The sequence below is a fragment of the Bactrocera neohumeralis genome, chromosome 2 (assembly GCF_024586455.1).
Source record: "Bactrocera neohumeralis isolate Rockhampton chromosome 2, APGP_CSIRO_Bneo_wtdbg2-racon-allhic-juicebox.fasta_v2, whole genome shotgun sequence".
Taxonomy (NCBI): Eukaryota; Metazoa; Arthropoda; class Insecta; order Diptera; family Tephritidae; genus Bactrocera; species Bactrocera neohumeralis.
The window spans coordinates 77,988,473-78,001,026 of NC_065919.1; positions in this window are offsets into that span (position 1 = coordinate 77,988,473).

Genomic DNA, 12,554 nt, shown 5'->3' on the forward strand with positions numbered 1-12,554 from the left:
TTGCAACGGCGGTGGATAACAATTTGGTTGATCTGTCGCGCTTAGTTTTGCCATTACTTCCTTTCTTGTTGTGTTAGTGCTGGCATCATATCAGTTATGGCAAATGATATTAATTACGCTGAGGGGCATTTATCTGCCACACCTTTTACAATCACTGGCATTGTACCAAGCTCCAAATATTTAGAAACTAATTAGCTTCAATTAATTTTATTTAATTAAGCACTAAGTTTCAATGAAGTTGTGTCCAAGTGCTCTCTCTTCCAGACCCTTTTTTTCGATGGACTGTGTGGCCCACAGAAAAGTCCGGTTAGGTTATGTTAGACTACATTTCTGGACTTATCCTCTTGAATGGGATGCATTTGAACACTTGCGACAGCGGTCTTTTGTGATATCAAAGCTCCGTAGTATGGATGGAAAGATCCTTTAGCGGTATCACAAATTTGTTAAGACAACCAAAATAGATTTCAGCAAAAGCTAGATATACTTAGAGAAGGAAAAAGTTGAGATGTTGCTTCTTTTCGTTTTCCAAAAAACATTAACAATTGGCGACTATCAGAAAATATCAATTGCGTTAATGATATTCAGTTGACAAGGTGGGTATATAAAAAGATGCAACTATCACCAGCCGTAGAGATCCTCCGATTTACTATTATTATTTAAAAGGGTGTACTTATAATTTATGATACCGCGATATGAAAGTTGTCTCTGTCAGAACTTTTTAACAATCACGAAATGGGCCTAGTTCAAGACTTTGAATTCGTGGCAAGGACGCAACGCCATAAAAAAAAAAAATATTTTAAAAGTTATAGTTACCAATAGTAGACTTCAAGTCTGAGCGTTAACTTTGTAAATGCAGTCATCTCTAAGATGAACTAAACCATCACTTTATCCAGTTACTAAAATTGTTGTTATCAAACCGTTATACAGAAAAAAATTAAAAAAGAAGTTTCGCGAAATATTCCTTACTGACTTTGACTTTGCGACTCTAAAGCTTTATTTCACCAAATTAATCTTCTGCAACGAATCAATGACCCAATGAACAGCAAACAAGCTAAGACGAAGCTATATGTAAAAGAAACAATAAAGTGAGCATTCTACTTCTATCAAAAAATGCAGGAAAATAAGAATTTATGTAAGCACGTTATATATGAAGTCGTACTCTATAGCTAGATAAATTATCGCTGATTCGTGGGGCAAGTACGAGTACAACTGCATCAAGCAAAGTAACCGAATGCGATTCTAAGAGTATAGAACGGGTTTCTATGCGCTTTGGCGTGGCGCTGATCAAAACGATAGTGTTGATAAATTGCGCGCTTAGCAGTGTTGAAGAGGTAAGTGAATACACCGGCATTACTTAGGATATACATGTATATATGTGCACCTAAACAAGTGTATTGAGTGCCTAACTACAAAATGGTAGATTATGGGTTCAAACCAAGCGCTTTCGCTTTGCCAAGTAACGCGCTGCGCCACTTGGACAACTCATCAGAAAAGCACGGCCAAATAACCGTCAGTGTGCAAGGAGCATATGTTTATTATTATATATTTATGTGTAAGTGTGCTTCAACACATTTACTCTTAAATTATTATGAAATTCCAGAAAATAGCAAATATCGTAGGTGTTACATCGCTTTCTCATTGATTTTAATTTACTGATAATGTTAGAGAAATATGCCGTTGGTTATTTATTTGTTGTTGATTTGTAGCTTATTCATTTTATTGATAAAGTAGAATGCTATTAACGTCAGACAGTGTGATGAGCAGCGCAACTGCTTAAGTGGAAGACGTTGTGATAAAGACTGAATGATTAAAATTAGTAAATGAAGTTATGAAAAGTCAGGCACAATATTTATTTGAAAAGGCAGTTACTAAAGTGTTATTGGAGAAACAAGTTTTGAAATGGCAAGAATGTATCCGTTTCTTCCGGTTGACTCCACTAATCACATAGGACCATTATTAACACAATATTGATATTGTATCACAAACTCGAGTAAAAAGTTAAATGTTTTGAGCATATCTTAAATCATATCGTTGGAGTGTTTAAGAAACTCTGAGTCCAATTAACCCTAAAATTTTTAAAACACGTACACGTTACATGTGAATAATGTAGTGGATTGTCACTAATGTAAATATTTTCAGTTGACAATAAGCTCGAGTTTAAAATTTTCAGTGTATTAACTGCGATTTCAACAGAGTTTGAGAAATCTTGAGCTTACTTGTGTGAGGTTTTCGAGGTGTCATAAAGAAAATCGATTTTAGTCTAACAGTGTTTGTTTTGTTATGAATAGGATTTTATAATGATGTTGAATTCCAGGAAGTTTTATTACAGAAAATATAATTTAATGTTATAGTCAATTTTAATTGCAAAAAGAGCTCAATATCCTTAAATTCTATTCTGCTGGATTTACAGGAAAAATATGTATAAATAACTCTTTTGTTTCTGATAAACTTAATATTGTGTGTGTAGAATCCGTGGTATGAATAGATTTAGTAATATGTTATTCCATATAGTTTTATTACAAAAACAGATATCTAAAGGACTTAGATATTTAATTACAGAGAGTGTGTTTGTTCCCCATCCCTCTCTTCAATAAATTCATTTCTGATAAGCCAAGTATAAAATATAATTAAAAGTTCCAGACAACATAGAATGTACTCTTTCAAATATTATATACCAATCAAACTGTGTTCAAAAAAAATATAATTAAAAGTGAGAATGATTGATATTATATATATGGAATTGATGAGATACTCAAATTGGTACAAACATCGTAAAGAGTGCTTTGGCAACATCGAAAAACAGTTCTAATAACCGGCATGTAATGTAAATACGATTGCCTTGAGATCAGCATGTAAAGTAAGTTTACACAAATATTTATAAAACCTTTTTCATCAACAACAAAATCTTAAACTCAAATCTACAAGCAAGTTCCATAATCATATAACTAATTTTACTCAAAAAAATAAAATTTTTAATACTTTCCAGTGAAATTATCTCATTCACTACCTACTTTAAAATCTCCTGAGGCACTTACATTTTCGATACGTTAAATGCCGTAAAATTGAGTGCGATTTATGTGCATTTGCCTCCAACTGAAAAACTCACCGAAATCAACAAAAGATAAGATATGAGTAATTCACACCGCCACTTTCACTGGCATTTAGCGCTTGTTGTTGGTTTGGGGGTAAAATGCAAATATTATTCAAAATGGTCGTGTGCTCGGCCTCGTTCAAATGTAAGAAATGATGCGCAAATTTTCCAGTATGGGATGTCATTTCCTCCTTTTAGCGTATTTCTTTCAATTTCTTTTTTGCTTTTTGCAGGAAATGAAAATTCAAATTATTTTGTCATGACTGTTTGAAACCGGAAAATTCAAAATGCACAAAACGATAATCGCAAAAACAGTCAACATAACCAATTTTTTTGCAACACGCGATTTTTTTGAATTTTCTTTTCAATTCATTATTTTTCTCTTTTGGCATTTGCATGTTTTCGCTCGATTTATGGTTGGATGGTTTATGCGAATAAAGTATAGCATCCAAGTCTTAGTTTTTAATGCGTTTCATGACAAAAGTTGGCTAGTCGGAAAGCATCGTTTCACACACAAAAACGCGAGGCCTTTTTCCAAACACAATGTTATCGGTACCAGTCGAGATTTGACGCGCTTGAGGCCCAAAACATCCTTCAAAATAGTATTGGCAGCTGAGCCTTTCGATAAAGGCCAACTTCATAGCAAGGTAATTTTTAATCGACTTCGCTTTTTTTCAACACCAAATCTTTGATTTGTTGAACGTGAGCTTCGTCGGTTGAGGTTGATGGTAACACACGCCCTGGACGCTCTTCGTCTTCGACACGTTCACGGCCGGCTTGGAACTCACTATACCACTTGTAAACATTTTTTTTAGACATAGCCTCATCACCAAAGGCTTTCTGCACCATCCTCAAAGTATCCGCAGCAGAAACTTGATTCCGTAAACAGAATTTAATGCAAATTCTTTGCTCAACAAATTTCGACATCGCAAAAACGAGAAACTCCCTTTTAGCAACTCACAAAACGACACGTATTTCAAACACTAATGAATATTAAAACAAGAAATTTGACATAAATGTGACTATTTGACAGTACAATTATTTTACCAACCTAAAAAAAAGTAATTCTCCAAACTTTCCTCACGACGCGCGCAAATTAGCATCAAAAATAATATATGTTCCAATACACCGATTCCTAGAAAATCATTTACATACACGCTTCGTGCCGCTTTTTAACACAGGAAGTGTGCGCAGTCAACAGATTCAGATTAGGCTAACCGAGCCAGTGGAAACATGCATTTAGCACTTTAATTGTCGTTAATAGCCAAAAGCGTTAAATGTCACGTAACAACATGAAGTTCAGCAGATAAATTCTGACTGGACACATATATGTATATACATATGTATACACATATATGCATGAGTACACGATATGTATAGGCATGGACTAAAAATGTGAGGTGGTGGTAACAATAAATAATAAAAAACCCTTTACCTTAGTACTTCAATCCCGAAACTTTCTATGGTGATAGAGCGCCCTTGGTTCAATTCTGAGAAATTTATATTTCACCTTAACTCTGAATCTCAGTAGAGATATAGTTGATGCTTAGAGAACGAATACTTCAATGCCGTGTCCGTAATCCTGAAAATTTTTTCCCTATAGGAGAGTTCTAATTTAATTAAACAATATGAACTCCAGATCCTGACTAGAGAACTCAATGTTGTAGTGAAATTATATTTAACGACTTCTTTTAGTCCAAAGAGAATGAAAATATTGAGAGTTCATAACCACTTTGCATATAGTTACCAGAGAATCAGAGAACGTCGTCAATACTCAGTACTTCGAGATTGAGTACCGAAAGCTCTGCAAGTGGAGTATACACATATACACTCTCAAAACCCATTGCAACATTTTGTAGTGATATTGCAACCTTACGCGTCACAGCAAGCGTGATGCCCAATTGAGCAGCAAGCAACATTGCGTGTATACAAACAGATTGTAGACAGCAGTATACATATGTTGGTATATATGAGTACGTACATGCTTCAATATTGCATGTTGCAGCAACATGTACGTGCGAAGATTTCTTTGCGTGATTAAAGTCGAACATGAGGCATGTAGGGTCCAATAAACAAGCAAAAAAGTCAAAACGCGGCTCATCGCACACACCGCCTCCAACGCCTATGAAACTCCACAAATAAATAAAGGCCAACTCAACAACAATTGCTGAACGGCGGTGAAGATGTTCCTGTTGATCTTTTTTTTTAAAGGTGTAAAATGCGTCCTAAAGCAAGCATAAAAAATAAAGATTAGTAAAAAAAAGTCCTGAAAGTTCCAAAAGACCAAAAATGCTGTATGAATAGCTGTGCAAGAATCGCATGCAACATGAAAAATGTATTACGCACTAAATACATCACTGCGCACAAAGTTGCATCCTGCTCACGCATACGCCGTGGCATGCACCGCTGTGTCTCTGCCAAGCTGAAAATCGATTATGTTTTTTATTTATTTTTTTCTTTATAGACATTCTTCGCATATTCACTACTCCTGATTGCCTTCGTGTAATTAAGCTGAGTATTGTACTTAAATTAGCTAGACTAATGCATTATTTATGTCCCTCAGCGAGCAATGCTGTGTGCACTTGGATTGCTGCCGAAGCAACAACTTTACAGGAGCGCTTCGAAATGCCGTACATAGTGAGATCCTGGCGGCAAAGCTCTGGTTGCGCTTGATGAAGGCACACAGTGTTCAATATGGTTCGAACACGTCTCATCATCACCAAAGACGTGTTTTAAGAATATAACGACCTCGCGAAGGTTATCAAGCATCTCTTTTGCGACGTTGTTTTTCCAAATGATTCAGGTCTTCGATATGAGCCAAGGAGACTGACACGATCTGTAGCCAAAATTATTACCCATTTTTGTTGATTCGATTGATAAGAAACGCTGAGATCCTCCGCTATCTCGCTGTTACATGACAATTCTCAAGCAGTGTTTCTTTAACTTCTTCGAATTCATTGACAACTAGAGTACAGTAAGAACGGCGTGCTTCGTACTTTAAACACTGCACAGCAGTTCCGTTCGTGCATTAAAAACAATTGCATGATATATGTCAGGACAGTGCTTACCAGTGCAACATAGTTCCAACGACATCACTCGTCGCTACTAGTTGAATTCGATGGACTCCATGTCTAACTGTGAACACAGAAAAAACACGCAAAGGCAATTAAAATTATTTAATTGACATGATTGCACTAGCAACACCAACAACCACAAAGCGTGTAAAAATAATGACAAAGAAACATTTAAAATAAAATAAATCCTATTTAAGAACATACGGACTGAATGAAGCCGGATTTACGCTGAGATTATATCGATGCATGCAAGTGGCCGTTAAGTGAAGAAGCGACACCGCTTTGCTGAAGTAACAGACTGTGGTGTAGTAGCTTGCAGCGGCGCAGCAATTGTCTGAGACCGAAAGCATTGCTGTGGGCAGTGCGAGTTGAGCTGATATGTGAGGGCGGATTGTAAGCGAGTTTTGTCTTATCGCTAGCTTTATGTAAGTCTGTTAGCAGCAAGTGCGTCTGGGTAGAATTTTTCATAGTTAACTTATAGCCGGTTTGGTTCAGAACATAAATTCCAGAACTATTTTATTGTATTTGTTTATGCCCTAATAAAGCTATATTCTATTATTTATAGATTATTTTGTATATACTAATTGATAACCCAATCGAGCGCCATCGCAACATTTTTAACTGCAAAATTATTAATTTCATCAAAAAACTTTTTTAAGCGGGAAATTTTTTTTAAGCGGGAAATTAGCACTTTCTTTGCAGCACATCAAAACCGCAAATTTTTGATTCAAATTACCGATTTTATAGCCATTTAGGAGGCCATAACTGCTCATTCAGCCACAAGCCTGCTTTCAATAGCTTTTCTTGCTTTATTCTTGCGAAATAATCAGAATGTTGTTTGTGTTATTGCCCTGCAGTGACTACAGTTAGTATAGTTTAGTCAAATACTCTCAATTCAAAGCAACAATTAAATACCTTTATAATGTTCTGGTGGAATCTGTAGTATATTTCTAGCACACACCTATAAAATACAAAATGGCAAGAAGCCATAGAGTGTGACTTTAGTTTACAAAAAAAAGATACACATACATATGAACATATGCCTATACCAAATAAATACTAGCCTAGCGTTAAATCCTAGCCTACCAACGATTATTAAAATTATACAATGATTACATACATGGATGCACTCTGATTGCTTTTACCTAAATGTTCATTACCTGAGTGAATGTCACGGTTTTAATTGTAACTAATCTAGAAATATTCCTAATAGTGCGAAATTTATATTTGAGAAATCAAGAAAAACTCAGAGGGAGCTAATACTGGCGAAAAGTGTCCAGAATAAGGTCCAATTATGCTTTTGTTTGTCAATCTTTACTTGTTAGTATTTTGATAAGAACGAATCTGATGAAGCAAAAAAAAAACTTTAAATCGCTCAGAGTTGAATTGATCCGTTCACATTTCTTATGTTTCACACTAATATCCAAAATACAATGTGAACGATTATTGAGACCTGAATTGCTAAAAAAAACAATTTCTTACGACGTGGCGGTTCTAAATGGTCTACAAAGATAAAAAGACTAGAAACACCTTGCAAAATATATATTAATAACTGAAATTATTTCTTTGAAAACATGACTACATATTTTACATGTGATTATTTATAAGAAAATTTCATCCACGTACATATTTCCTTGTACATTTTTACTAAATTTAATTACTTAAATTAAGCAAAGTATTGCTTTAATTTCTGTTTTTAAATCAATAGGCCCAAATGTTGGTTTGTCAACCTAACAATAAAATTTAATAATTTTAATTTTTTGGAAGGAAAATCTAATAATTTCAGGACTACAGTTAATTATCTTATGGAAACAGTTTGGAGACAATATGTGAATATATTCAATTTAAAGTAATTTTGCACTGCCTGACTTTATTTGCCTCCTTTATGTGGCACATTGGTAGAAATTTGTTCGAAACTCTCACTTCCTCATTTTGCACTAAATATGAAACTCCTGAATATCAAATACATTCGATCGATTCGAACACTTTTTATCTTTTATCATGCAACATTGTCACCAGTCTCAACTATATTCACAGCAGGTGACCACCCATTTTCGCTTGCCACCTGGCAGCCCGGGATTATACAAATCTGAGACAAAACAAAAACACATTTGATTATTGATGTCTACGCAAATAAAAGAAAGCGACAGTACAAGGACTTCAACAAACATAACAACAGCAAAATAATACGACGGCAAGAGACATTAAACAAACAACAAGGGCTCGTTTGTATTAAAAGTCCAACAGAAATCACAAAACTCTCAGTAGCCACGCCATCTCTGCCGGAAATTTGTAATGGCAAGATATTTTACACTTAAAGATGGTGGAAGACGCGTAATATCAGCAAATAGAGCTTAGCGTCATAAGCAAAATATGCAAATGCATTGTCGCTATGATCGTTTGCAGATAAGATCTTCGCGTTAAGCACACTCACATATTCGCATAATTGGTTAGACCAAAATTGCTGGAGATTAGGCAGAATATCTGATGGTGGTTCATACAATCTTGGGAAACAATGATAAATTATTAATTAATTCGTAGTAGGAGATAATTAACATTTAACTCAAAACTATTTCGGTATATAATGATGAAGTGTGGGTATAAAATTAATCAGATATACAACTGATCGGTATTGTACTTAAAATCACTTTTACCATTACATTTAATTTTTATAACTTACAAAATACAAATTAGATGGATATTAGCAGTACTAGTTCCCTATAATTTTTAATTTAATTTAATTTCCAGTCTCATTATTTTCTAACGCAATTCGATACTTGAGTAATAAAACCGGATATTAACTTCCAAAACCCGCGTAATCGCTTGAAAAAAGCTTGTGCTATAACTCAGTGTTTCTTCAATCTCATCTTACATTCTTCTTCTTGACAATTTTATAATGATTGCGAACACCTGAGGCAACAAGCGGCCAAAACAGTAAACAACATCAACTCCTGAAGAGTCATTGAAATGTTAGCCACGCATTGCTAACAAATATGAGCATGTATCACGCTGTACATTTGTATGTATATACACTAAATCTTTGCTACCAACTGGCCAGAACTGTAAAATGCACAACAATAAACAAGCAAGTCAAAGCTGGCAGGTGTGGCTTACGACCGCTTTTGCGGCGACCAACTGCAACGGTAGGAACCATTTGGCCGTTACTCGAACGGCGCATTAACTGTTCTAAGCCACAAAAAGAACATTACAGGCAAGAGTGTTGAGATGTGCTTTCTAGTATTTTGTACTTGCAGTGAATTGCAGTTTGTTCTAAAGCCTTTGCTGACTTAGCTTTAGTGTGTCGTAAAGTTGAATATATCACCCAACTTTCACGTGAGTCGCGGATGTTTCCAATGCGTGTTAAGCGCTATTCCTGCAGGCGAAGCTACTGTTCAAGTTTATTTTTCAAAGTCTTCAAACGGATATTTTTTGCCTACCCGGAGGATACTTGGTCAAAGTCCGGAAGTTGTGAACTGCTTTAGTCATATGTAAAATAATCGTTGCTGGCCATTCCCAAGTGAATGGCGATCAGAGAACTTTCCTCACTTGCGTGAACTTTTACACATGGCTCCATCCTCCAAATTCAATAATAGTACATAATAAAAATAATGTTATTGGTATGTTATTGAAGAAAATATTGAAAAGAACGACAACATACTAAATTTATGAATATCTAAACCATTTGTTATTGTTTCTAAACCTTAATTAAGTTCTCTACAACAGATAAGACAGGTGGAATAAAGGTTATCAAATTATACCTCCCGAAACTTAAATTATCTTTTGTTTGAAAACTATTAAAGAAGAAATAAACTTCGCGTATATACAGACAGACCAACAGACAAACTGACATGGCATCGACTCAGTTCGTTGCGCTGATCATTTACATTTATACCTTATGGGGTCTCCGACGGTTCATTTTGGGTGTTACAAAAATCGAAGCAAATTTAATATACCCCGTTAAGGATGATGTAGTAAGTATAGCTAAGTGATACTGCTTCTGGTGGTATTGACTTAAGTTCATTTGGCGGTACCCCTCAAAAACCCGTTGGATCCCCGCATTAAAGCAACATACAAATCATTGACAGCGGTCTTGAATATTTTTTTTATTGTTTTTATTTGCGACAGAAAGATTTCTAAAGCGTATTTGTAGTACCGCCAAACAAAAGCTGTCCGCGACCTGCTGTCAACAGCGAATAACAAAGGACTTAAGCGACAAACTCGTTAGCCCATATCTATTTTTAAACACCAGACATACAAAGCTGCCTTAGCATTTGCTTGTTGTTTGTTCGCCAAAGCAGTGATTTCCAACCTTTTTTCTCGTTTTTATTAGCTATCTTCCGAATATCGAATCTTCCTGCTATTTTGCACACAATTCAAGAGCGTAAAAGACGCACACCACATTGAGATGTGGACAATGTGGAGAGCACAATGGACAGCCGACGGCCTGCTAAACTTCATGCGCGTCCAATGCGTAACGCATAATAATGAATAGATGAACGACTGTAGTTTTTCACTTTTTATAATTTTCTGCATAACTTTTTCCTCGCCATAAACGTGATTCCACTTGCATTTATCTGTCGGCGTCGATAAACTCGATACGCACAGTCGCTACGCATGCGTACTGGCTTTCTGTTTTTGTTTGCACATATTTGTAGATCTGCACATGTGTGTATATACATATAAATATATGTGTACGACTGCTCTTATACGGCGACATTATGGCACCTTTTGTGGGTATCTGATATGTCTCGAAAGTGCGTGCGATTGTCGTTATCGTACGCAAACACCTCCAATCTAAACGTGTACAAACATACATTTTATTTCGAATGACAAACAAATTAGGCGATTGTTAATTGCCCGACCTACAATCGCTTCTGCGACCCATGTAAATTAATTAGAATTCAAAATTATTGCGAGTTTAAGCTTATTGCTCAATTTATAATTTGATCACTCTTTTCGTTTTTGCAATTTTACCTTTGGATTATGACCATTGAAAGAGGCTTTACTTACCATGATCATTACCAAAGCAAGGGAGTTTATGATTTCCGGTGTCTGCTAGTAGATTTGTGTAAACTTGTCTCAACCCTAAATATGTACAGTTTCGTGGCGTCGTGAGACGTTTCTGGAGTTCTGGATATTTTTCTTACGTGAAATCAGCCTAATACCTCTTTTGAGAATGGCATATTGTAACATTATATGAAGTGCAAAAAAAACATCATCCATTATGATTGATGGGGTATTTAACCCGATTTACAGTAAAAAAAACTGCTTTTTCTAAGAAATGTCTCCGTTCTACCAACCTGCCAGAGAAGGCGAGCTTGCTCAATAAGACCTGGTAACAAGCCATCCTAGCCACAATATCAGAAGAGAAAAAAAAGGGGGGGAGTCTCAGACGGATTAGGCTGCTACCACTATAAGCAGATGGTTTATCGATTCCATCTGAAGGACCATTATAGCTCTACATTATAAGATTCACCACTTTCAAGGAAGTAGGTTGTATGTAAGTATTTTATTTCGAAGAAATTTATTTTCATTCAATAAATAATGTGCCTTTAGCAATTAAAACCAATATAAGGAGAACATATACATAGGACGCTCATAAAAATATATAAATCTTTCACTATATGGATCACTTTTTGGCACTACGTTTGAATATACATACATAGGAAGAACCAAACAAGTGAAACGCCACAAGACTTAACTAGGATCATTATTGTTATTTATAGTTTTTGTTACTTGTGTAATATTTTGGACATATTATATCTAACAACTGGTATTTCTGTAGCTTACATGCAATAATAAATGCAATCGCACACATACAAATTCCACATTACCAGCTACAATTTCTCTCAATGAATATGAATACCTGTGACCTGATTTTTCGGTACCGTTACATTTTGACAAACAATTTACCACAAGAGCAGTCACAGCAGCCGCTACACGTCAGCGCAACAACAACAACAAAAATATATTGAAAAATTGATAATACCACACGAGCCGAAGCGAGCGTTACGTGCATTCATATATATAAATCGTACGTGCAACATATGCAACCTACGCATTTTTCACACTTCTAATGCATGTAAAGCAACAAAAATATGCAAGTAAGCCTGGCTCAAGTACAAAAGCACAACAGAAGGGAAAAATTAGAAAAAAATAAAAGTTCAACTAATCCACACATGACAACCAACATCGCCGCATTTTGTAAATGTTGCATGTTACATGCATGCTAATGTTAAGTTTTTCAACCATCGGAGGCTTACAGAGCATGTATATGCATATGTGTGTTTTTGCATGTATTCGTGTGTATATGTATGTTAAGTGATAGCATCATGGCGAATATTTGGCGCTTATTGCAACCAGCCATTCAGCGTTGCTTTAAACTCATA